We start from the raw sequence: 11,555 nt of genomic DNA on the forward strand, positions 1-11,555 counted from the left end.
GCACTCACAGAATTCTACAAAGCAGAGAAAGACATTCAAAGAATAAAAAGTGACCTCAGATATTAAAAGTACAGTTACATTTTAAAAGAAATAATTATGCATATAACACACACACAATTTAAAAACATGCTGAGCTGTGATTAAGCTTTGGCTGAGTTTCTGGTCTTCTGCATGGAAGCATCCTTTCATCTTCCTTCAGTGTCGTCAGGTTCTTGTTCTGCCCCCAGGGTCTGGCCAGCTGCCTTGTCCGCAGTGGGAGGCAGAACTGCAGGAAACAAAATAAATAAATATACACACATACATTAATGGCTGCTGGAGAGATGGCTCAGCAGCTAAGAGCCCCTGCTGCTCTCACAGAGAACCAAGTTCAAATTCAGCACCTACTTCATACAGATCACAACCTCCTGCAACTCCAGTTCCAGGGGATCTGACACCCTCTTCTCGCCTCCCTGGGCACCTGCACACACATGTACATACCCATACACAGACGCACACATCCGCGTGATAAAAACATTTAAATGATTTTTAAAGGAGAAGCGAGGAGACACACAGCGGCATCCCAGCTGACTCTCCTATGCCCTGGTTCAGCAGAGCACAATGCAGGTATGGTCTAGGTGTCCTCAGTGGCGATCCCAACCGAAGCTCCACCTTCAGGTCCTCCTGCTTGAGTTCCTGCGGTGTCTGTTTCCAGGATGGATCTGGGAGGCAAGGGAGCTTCCTCCCCTCTCTAAACGCCCCAGGGCTGGCTCCACTTATCATGTGCTTTCCTGCTTCCGAAGTTGTCTGCTCTCTTTCCCATTCTCTCTGGCTTTATGATTTATGTCTATTTATTAGAAAGAAGAATAATGAGCTTCAGGGAAGAACTGAATGCAAATGTAAGCTCAGTGCACCATTTTTAACCTGAAATGATGGCTTATAATTTACATCATTGATTTCATGCAGTATCAAGTTTCATGTTCCACCCTATTTCTAACATTTCATGTTATTCTTCCCTGGGAATGACAAGATGTTATGCTGGGATATCACTCCCCTCCCCACGTCAGCCTCCATCTGAACCCAGCTCCTCACTTGATCAAAAGAACCATCTCTCTTGGTTCTCTAGGTTGTATTCATGTTTTTTTTTCCTGAGAAGCATACTGTCCCCTACATATCCAGGAGAGGATTTGGGGCCCCATGCCTTTGTATCAGGTATCTTATTACACTACAAACAGCTGGCCCTCTAAAAGGTATTTTGGACATGTGAATAGTATGGGGATATGGCAAATGAGAAACTTGGGCTCAGAATTCTCTTTTTAGAGTCAGAAGGGCTGGCTTTGAGTCCCTAGTCCACTGCTTATACATGCTGTATGACATCTCTCAGTCCAAATTTCTAAATTTCTATATGAATGTGTGCAAGTATGTGTGGATGCATGTTCCTGTATACGCTCATGTGTGTGTGCATGAGTGTCCGTGTGTACATATGGAGTACCTTCCAGCATCCCACACAGCCAAGAATTGTGAACTTCAAGGAATGTCCACATGGAAGGAGAAAGGGACCCAAGGAGAAGGAAGGAAGAGGTGGGGGCGGGAGGGGTGTTCTAATTTCAATGCACTGTCCCAGGTCCCGTGCTGAAACCTGGTTTGCAATGTGGTAGCATCAGAAACTAAATAAAGCCTTGGTAGCTGATTAGCTTGGAATGCCAAAGCATTAAGGAATGGGTTTGGTGTCCTTGTAAGAGGCCCAGGGGGCTGCTGTTGTTCTTCCACCAAGAGGAGACAGCAAGAAGGCACTGTTTATAAACCAGAAACTGGACCCTGGTCAGATGCCAGCTCTGCTTACACCAAATCTCAGACTTGACAGCTTAATGAAGAGTGATGGATTTCTATTGTTCATAATGGATTAATTTATAATATTGTGTTATAATAGCCCAAGCACACAAAGAAAGAGGTGATCACACACACACACACACACACACACACACACACACACACACACACACACACACACACACATCTACCCAGGACTTCATGGTGGCTTCAAGCAGGACAGTAGACACAGACATGGTAGGCAGGGACAATGGCTGTTAGCCCCTGCATGTAATTTGAAAAAGAGTTTACAAAGTCAGATGTGGATGTGAGGGAAGTAGTAGAGTTCAGGAAGACCTGAACTCTTTGCTGTGGAGAACAGAAAGGATGCCTTTAGCTGAGACAGGGAATGCACAGGAAAGTAGACTTACACAGGAGGGCAGAAAAGATGGGAATTTGGTTTTGGACATGTTATTTGTCAAATCCCACCTTTGCTCGTTAAAGTGGAGATGCGAGGCTCAGGATCAGCAGAACATATAAATGTGGGACTCTGGGATCAGTACTAAGAATACAAATTTGGGAATTATTGGAATAGAAATAAGTGAATATATGTGTACACTATAGACCCATGAGTATGCATGTATATATGTATGTATGAGCATGTGTGAGTTTGTATCTATATGAGTGTGTGAGTGTGAATGTATGCATGAGTGAGTATATGTATGTGTATATATATATGTTTGTGGGTGTATGTGAGAGTATAAGTGTGTGTGATTATGTGTGTGACAGTATTTGAATGAATGTGGGTGTGTGAGTACAAGATGGAATGTGTGAGTGAATGTGAGCGTGAGTCTGGGTGTGCTTATGAGTGAGTGTGCATTTGTAAGGGTGGGAATGGGAGAATTTGTCATGAATTCAAAGATATGAACAAAAGGAAACATTAAACACTTGAGGAACAAATAGATTAAAACATCATTATGGAACCAAAGGATAATTTAGGAAAGACAGTGAACAGAAGAGTCATATAGTCACCATTGACGATTAAATTACTAACATAACAGGATTTTTTTAAAAAGAGCTTCCAACATCTAGAAGGTGCTACTAAATTTGTCCAGAAAGGAGAGTAATGGATGATGAGCTCTCTGCAGAATCACCCCGGCATTTAGGAAGCCCAACCATGCTTGCTGAATGAGCTACCACTAGTTCCACACACTTTATGTGTTGCTTTACTAGTTTGACTAGTATGCACAATCAGTACTCTTTGTGTGTGCATACGGTATGTGTATGTGAGTGTACATGTGAACGTGGTGTGCATACTGTGTATGCCATGTGTGGTTGTACGTGTGTGTGTGTGTGTGTGTGTGTGTGTGTGTGTGTGTGTGCATGTATGTGAGGGCCAGGGGTGGATGTCAGGTGTTCCTCGGTCACTCGCCATCTTCCTTTTGGAGACAGGATCTCTACCTGAACCCAGAGCTCCCTGATTCATCTGGGCTGACTGACCAGCATGGCCCAATGGCCCTCCTGTCTCTACCTCCCAGGACTAGGATTGCAGGTATGACATTTTATGTCCAAACTCAGATCCCATTCATTTATGGCAAGCACTTTGCCAGCAGAACTATCTCCCCAGTCTGTAGTTAGTACTCTTCATGAGAAGTTTTCAGTTATTTAAAGATCCACTTTTATATCCTCATTACAGGGGAAGATTTATTATAGGCACTGCACAACACTTTGGGGTCCACCCCGCTGTTGTCTAGAGTGCTCTATAGCCCCACTTCAACCCCCGTCTATGTTGCCCATGCCATCAGTGTTTGAGACTTGACCTTTGCACTCCTTTCTCTACCCTCAGGTTCACCCAGCCCCAGTCTTACCTCCCCTACTGACTGCAGCAGTGGTCGTTACGAAACAGCTGTGGCACTATCCAACGGAGTGCTGCATACACCTACAGTCTTCACTTGCTCTCTTTCAACTTGGGATTCATTTTGGGAATGGTGCCTTTTCTATTTATGTCTTAGGAGTCTCTCGTGGTCTGACGTGCTACCAGGGATGTCCGCCTTTTAGACTACAGCACAGTGTTGTCATTTACAGTATTCGTGTTTGGGAACCACACAGGTGAGTTTACTAAGCTTCAAAGACAAGCATTGCAGGATGTATGTATGTAAGGAACCATTTCTTATTCTCAATTCACCTGGTTTTGTTTCTAGGGATACTTGACTGTACTTAACATGGTTCCAGTTTAGTTAATTGTGATTTATTCTTGAATCTCAGCCTCACTAGGAAGACACTAATGAATAGCGTTGACTTTATCTTCAGCTCAGTTTTCTGTACATTGATTTGAACTAATTATTCAGTCCTGGCAAGCAAGGATTGACTGTGTGCTTTTATAGTCTTAGCTGAGCTTCAGCTGAAAGTCACTTTTTATAAAAGTAATCCAGTTGAAAGCATGAAAACAACGTGAGTTACATGTCTAGTTGCAGACAAAGGAATTTGATGGACGTCTTCAAGCCATACACCCTTGCTATTGTTAACCCTGAATTCGCCACAATCTCGCATCCACGAAATAACATAATGGAATTAGTGATTTGTAGTTTTATCTGAATTTTATGTACAAAACACTCTGAGGATTACTAAATCAAGTAAGAGTATTCCTTAATATTGATGCCATCCTAAACAGTCGTCACTGGAGAAAATCTGTCACTGACATGGTTACAGTCTGATCTGATCTGGGCAACTGTTTATTCATCCCAGGTTACTCTATGTTATATCGAGTCAACAATAAAATCTAAGCAGGACAATTGGCATTCAGCAGTGACCTTCCTTTCCAGGAGAACATGTGAGGAATCACACACCACACTGGTCCTGAGAGCAAAGCTTGGCATTCCACCCATGAGATGAAATTTCTGGGCTTGCTGTTTTTCTTTGGCCATTTGCCATTCTTAGCAGTGCTACCACAAAAAGTAGGTTCTTCTCTCTCTCTCTCTCTCTCTCTCTCTCTCTCTCTCTCTCTCTCTATCTATCTATCTATCTATCTCTATCTCTCTCTCTATTTCCCCCCTCTCTCTCCCTTTCTTTCTGCCTCATATTCATTTTAAAGATACATTCCTGCAGATAGCTTATGATCTGGCAAGGCTGAAATTTGAGTTTCTGCTCTAGTTTTATGAGAAACATGATGCCAGCAGTAATATCTAGCAAACCTATTCTCAAAACTTTCAGATTATTTTAAAGATGTAAACAACCCAAACAAGCTTTCTATATCCTTATTTGGATGCAAGGATAATCGATTTGCCTTGAATCTTTAGCTTATTAATTTTAAACAATAGTATTTAAATCCATTTATAAAGATTCATTTTTTGTCATTTCATGGGTGTATGTACACAGTGACTGTGGGGGCCAGTAGAGGGCATTGGAATCCCCGGAACTGGAGTTACACAAAGTTGGGAGCCACCACACATGTATGCTAGGAACTGAACCCTGGACCTCTGCAGAGGCAGCCAGTGCTCTTCATCACTGAGCCACTTTTCCAGCCCTGTAATCGTATTCAGAAGTGGTAGAATACTGTGATCCATTAAGAGTTTATGAGATTTGCTCAAAGCTAAAAACTTTGGGGCTTCAGAGAAATTAGAAAGAGAAAAATCAGCTCACAGACTGGGAGAAAATCCACTAATCATACACCTGGTCACAACTGTGTATCCATATGTTAGAAATAACCCAGCTTAAAAACAGGCAAAGGGATGGACCAGACATTTATGTAAAGAAATATACAAATGTCCAATATGATTATGGAATGACTGCTTCTGCCATCAGTCACTAGAGGGATACAGAAAAAAAAAACCTATAAGGTCATTTTGTCACCTACCAAAATAGCTGTGATAAGGACAGACAGTAACAAGTATCAGCATGGATATGGTAAAATGGCTACTCACACATTACTGTAGGAATTCACAAGAAAGGAGCCATCTGCAAAAACTTTGGCAGTTTCTCTACTCGTGTGTGTGTGTGTGTGTGTGTGTGTGTGTGTGTGTGTGTGTGTGTGTGCGCGCATGTATTATGCATGTTTCTCACACAAAGGTTTGTATAGGAATTTAGTAACAGCATCCTTAACAATTGCTGAAATTAAAACACTGTTATATTCAAGCCTCTTGTATCAATGAATTAATACAATGTGGTATATCCACAAAATAAAATATTGTCTAGAAATGAAAAGAAACAAAAGCTGGAGCATGTAGCGACCCCTATGTCACACCAAACGTCAACGACAGCCCGGTGAGAGTACTGATGTAACAAAGCATAGACTGCACAATCGCATTTTTGAAAAATGTCCTCAGATCTCAAATCTACAGAGACAGATAAAAAAGATGAGTGTTGCCCAGGCCCTGGGTGGGATGGGACTACAAACAGGGGACCTCTGTTTAGGATGACAGAAATATTCTATCTTTAGATTGTGGATACCTAATAACTGCACAATTCAATAAATATACAAAAGTTTATTGAACCATGCAGTGAATGGATGGTAAATTATATCTTTTTTCTTTAATTTTTAAAAATCAGGATTAAAATAGAATTATATTATTTCTGAAGCTGGCAAAAAAAGGAAGTGTATTGTGAGTTCAGAGATGCTGAGGAGTAACAGCACATTACTCCTGGGCACATTATTCACATTCTTGAGCCTCACCATATTATTCATGTTCATTGTGACCTAGACTTCCACAGCGTATTTAGAAAAAGATTGTTTTTGGAAATTATTCTGGCATTTTGTTTTGGGCCAGCAGGGGCAGAAGAAGAGGGATAGGCTGGTGGATTGAGTAGTCGATGCCCACTAACCGGATCCAGAAAGCTTCAAGATCGAGCAGGCTTCCAACCTTGAAACCCTTATTTTCCTGGCTTTCTCTAATGCATCCCAAGGAGTGAGAGACGCCGAACTTAACTCATAGGCAAAAAAAGTCTGTCACTCTTGACGATGAGGTCTTCTTAAGTCGGAAGTGGTCCCATGTCATATCTAACCTGGATAAAATAAAACTGCAAGAATTTTAAATCTCTTCTTACTACAGACCTTGCACTTTGGGGTTTGGGGAAATTTTATTAAACGCCCCCTCCACAACCCCAGACAAGGAGAACAGAAAGTACCTGTTTCTGCGCTATTTCCCAGAGACAAAGCTTATGCTAGCACTGTAGGAAATGTGGATCCCAGTGCCACGGTCCTGGCTCTGGACCCCACACCTGCTTATTTCTGAAGGGTTAAAGAAATGGAAATATATGCTTCAGGGCTCTTTCCAAACTTCCTTATTGAGTATAGGAGTTCAAGTTCCAACATGCTTGTTATTTCAAGTGAAAAACTTCTCTCTTAGAAAATAGAAAATAGGTGCATTAGGGAGTGAATGCACAGTGGTTACCTGCTCCCATCCCCCCACTCTCTCTTTTTAAAGACATGTTCTGCATGATGGTGGCTAAAAGGTGGCAGCTGTGCCAGAGTCGTGGACCCTAAATCGCTGAGCAAAAAAACGAGAGGGGGAAGCTGTGATTGCTCACAGTACAGGAGTGAATATGCACTCTCAACCACAAATCAAGCAGGCTGGAAGGAGAAAAAAAAAAGGCCCAATCAGGCAGTAATGGCCTCCACTTCACAATCAGACAAGAGCTTCATACTTGAAAAATCCTACCATTTATAGCTGATTGCTAACCCTGGCCTCATTTCTAATCTAAAGGGCGAGTAATAATTTGGACAAGGAATTAGAACAACTTCCCAACAATTTAGCAAATTGTTATTATTTCGGGGGGGGGGGGTTAGGTGGGGGAAAGGAGCTGCTTTTGTAAGGAGTGTCTCTTGTGGGCTACCATTTTCGTGACATCAAATCCCGTCTCCGCCATGCTAGCAGAGTCGCTAACAGATAGTGGAAATAAGTGAAATAAAAGAGGGAGGAAGGGAGAGGGAGAGAGAGGTCACCAAGGAATGAAGAAAACGGGGCTGCGAATTCTTTTGAAAACACCGACCTGTAGTATCCCCAAATAAATTTTGACAATTGTCACTGATTATTACTGTTTTAGAAAGGGTTTTGACCTTTCAGAGGATCTGGCTTCTTAAAAACATAAAGGCTCCCCTGGGTGCTTCACCCAGTGGCAGATTTGGCTCGGGAAAAGTTACTGTTTCTAGAAACTTACAACACAGCATGTGTGGGTACTCTTATTTTGATGTGCCTTATCAGATAGCATGTTTCTTTCTGTATTGTTATTTTTACTCATTAAACTGTGTACACACAATTATTTCATTAACACATTAATGCATGAAATTGAGGAGCCTATGATGTACGTTATTTTGAGATGAATCTAACTTTTCCACCAGGCCAGACACATTTGTATAGTGAATGTTACTCATACATATCAAATACAGCACTGTACTAAAGAAGTCAACAACATATTGTTTTCTATTTTCAATTTTACCTTTATTTATGTGAATGTATAGGTATATGCCATATGTGTAAGGTGCAGAGGCCGTAGATGAAGTCAGATGCCCTGGAGCTGGAGTCGCAGGCAGTTCTGAGCTGCTCAGTGTGAGTGCCGAGGACAGAGTGCAGGTCCTCCTTAAGGACGGCTGTGCTCTTAATCACTAAGTTATCGATCCAGCCCCTATGATTTTTTTTTTTTTCTGAAAAGGAATATGGCTGGTGGGATTAGTGGACAGACAGAAAGATAAACCAACTCACAGACTCAAGAGAGACCACAGAACTGCCTGCCCAGCTGCTTAATTCTCCTACTAATGAAGACCCAGAGGCAGAAGACAGGTCGGAGTTTCATAAAGATGGGGAAGGTAGCCAACAGAAGGTCAGCCTGAGGTCTGAGGTCCTCTCCCACCGCGCCTGCACTCTCCCGTTTCTGGATGTGGCACGTTAGCTGCAGACATCAGGGGCGTCAAGGACTTTGGGGAGGGGAGGACAGACTGGAGGTTCGCGTGCAGCTTGCAGCTTGCAGCTTGCAGCTTGCAGCTTGCAGCACTCTTGTTTTTTACCCAGTAAGGCTTGGATGGCCCAGGGCAGGTTCAGAACACCTTTGCTAGCAGGTCTGAGAATATCGAGCTGCCAGCTTCAGAAGAGATACCTCATTGTAAAAACAATCTCGCAGTTATTTGGAACAGACCCTCAGAAGTAGAATCCCAACTCAGCGATGTTCTTGTGAGATGTCTGATCTTCAAGATAAGCGACCACCAGCAGGAAGGCTCTGCCTCTCCCTGCCTGTGGAGCTCTGTGGAGAAATGACAAGGCGGGAAATTCAGGCCATACTTCCAAGTTAGAACAAGAGGAGGACTTAGTCAACAGTTTAAATCATTTATTCCTTTCTTGTGGACAAAGTAACTTTCTGTCAGTACTGGTATGTTTAGCAAATACTAGGTGTGGGGAATATATATGGTTTTTGAATCCAAGGAAATATTTTTATTTTAGATTGGAAACATTATACATAACAGGGTGTGATTTCTGAAGCCCAGCAGACTCTATGCAGGTCTAAAACTTGAATTAAACAAACAAATACAACTTTTCTTTATTTGTATGGGTGACTACAGTAAGAAGGCTGTACCTTTGAGATACCCAGAAATGATTTATAACTAGCAATTACCCATCCCATTCAATGTAAACAGAATCATAATTCATATTACAGAGTCTACAGTGCATTTGAAAATGCCCACTGCGAATCTGAAAACAGCATATACATTTTTGCGTTATTTCACATGCCTGGCTCCTAGTCTCCAAATGACTTTTTGTAAAGAAGGAAGTAATTCATATTGATAAGTTCCAGGTAATAACAACAAAGGTACTTTTTGAAGAGAGGCAGAACTTTCCAACACCTTTTGGAGCAGAATGTCTGAGGTATGGTAAAGGAAATGAGAATTGTATTATGGGACGAACAAAGCCCTGTCCTCACGGCTGTTTACTGAACAGAGATTTGAAATCTAGAGTTCCCCTGACGGGGGTCAGGACTGAAAAACTTGAGAGGAAGCACCGGCCCCTCAGTCCCTCAGCCCCCAATCCGGGGTACCTGCCATTTGCTTTGCCAGTGTTTGGGGTAGAATTAGCGAAAACGAACTCAGGAGAAACTGAAAGCGTATTGTTGTTTCACATTCGTGAAGTTACAAAAGGTAACAGTGTAGTCCAGTTCAACCAGTGGAGGGCTTAGGGCTCTGTGTCCTGACAGAGACAGGCCACGTCCCTAACCTTCTCTTGTATCATACTCGATTACCACCAACTGAAATGACCCCTAGTGTTAAAACACAGACCTTCTTTTTTTTAAGCCTCAGATCCCAGGCACCAGACATTTCTAAAGGCAGGGAGGACAGGTCAGGTTTGCCAGCCTGGATTCCACTCACGGCTCGGTCAGCTTCGGAGACCTCATCGCGGCTCGGTAAAGGATATCTCACTTTCTCTTGCCCATTTAGCACAAGAATTTATAGTCCTCCAGGACCCTCAAGTGATTCAGATTTTCTTTCCAGAAAGGACTTCTCTTTCAAGTTACAGTAGATTCTTTGAGGACTCTGAGTTAATATAGCAGCTGTAGCTACACAGGCAGAGGAAGGAAAACTACAAAATAAAACAGGAGTTTTCCTAATATTTCCACAGCGTTGTTCAGCACGGAATACAGGAAGACTGCGAGGCAGGACTGGCCGGGAGCGGTGACCACGTTAGCAGATGCAGGCTTTTATGGACAAAATGGAACAGCGCCGGAGCATCTCAGCTGCGTAAACCATCACTTCGTTGTGAGAAGGCGTTCAGCATGTGTGTTTAAAAGAGCGTGTGTCACCAACCCTGCCCACATGAATTCTGCACAATCTGCTTAACTGATTTTTATATCTCAAAGAGCAGATTTGGGGAGAGAAATGTGATATTAAGGGATTCGGTTCTCAATCGTCCTCAAAATGCAGCACGGTCATCAGAAAGCTGTCGTAAAGATCAGCCACTCACCAAAGGCCATCTTGTTGTGTTTGCAACGAATAAAACTATTAAATATCAGTGTGGTTTAGAGAAGGAAGACGTCATTTTAAAAAAGCTTAAAAAAACTCTGATTATAACTATGGCAAAATGAAACTGTGTAAAGTACAGGCATACAAGCTTCTTAGAAAGTCATTCATGGGATAAACACTCATTAAAAACCAAAGGATTCAAAACCCTGTTTTGAAAAACAAAAAACAAACAAACAAACAAACAAACAAACCCAAAGGATTCAGTATTTATAAATGAAAAATAGGAAGAAGTAAAAATAAGAACTAATAAAATGAAGGTTTTTAATACAGGGTAAAAATGAAAATTACCTAACATAAAGTATAATATAATTAATTTCAGAAAAATTATATGCTTATGAATACTAAAATATAAAAAACTACTTCCATATATATGTTTTGAATCAAGCTATGAGTTTAATTTGGAAGCTTTTCTGGAAGAAAAACATGAATGTCCCAGTGTGCTCATTGCTACCAGAGTAATTATCTACGAAGAATACTCCATGATGACAAACTTCATTACTCAATAACACTGGTAAACATTAAAATATTTAAAGAATAATGTAGAGCATTATGGTTTATTCTATTTAAATGTCACAATCATAGCAGCCTTTTATGCCTATATTTCTTTGAATTGCTAGGGATTGATGTGCTTCTCGTGCAAGCTGATATTATAGTCATATGACCTAATTAAACATCGGGATTCATATTTTAAATATATAATTACCAGAGTCACCATTTTAAAAAACGTAATTACCGCTTTCTACATTAATAGCAAAAATTGGTATTCAATGTC

Source organism: Peromyscus maniculatus, chromosome 6 (assembly GCF_049852395.1).
Source record: "Peromyscus maniculatus bairdii isolate BWxNUB_F1_BW_parent chromosome 6, HU_Pman_BW_mat_3.1, whole genome shotgun sequence".
Taxonomy (NCBI): domain Eukaryota; kingdom Metazoa; phylum Chordata; class Mammalia; order Rodentia; family Cricetidae; genus Peromyscus; species Peromyscus maniculatus.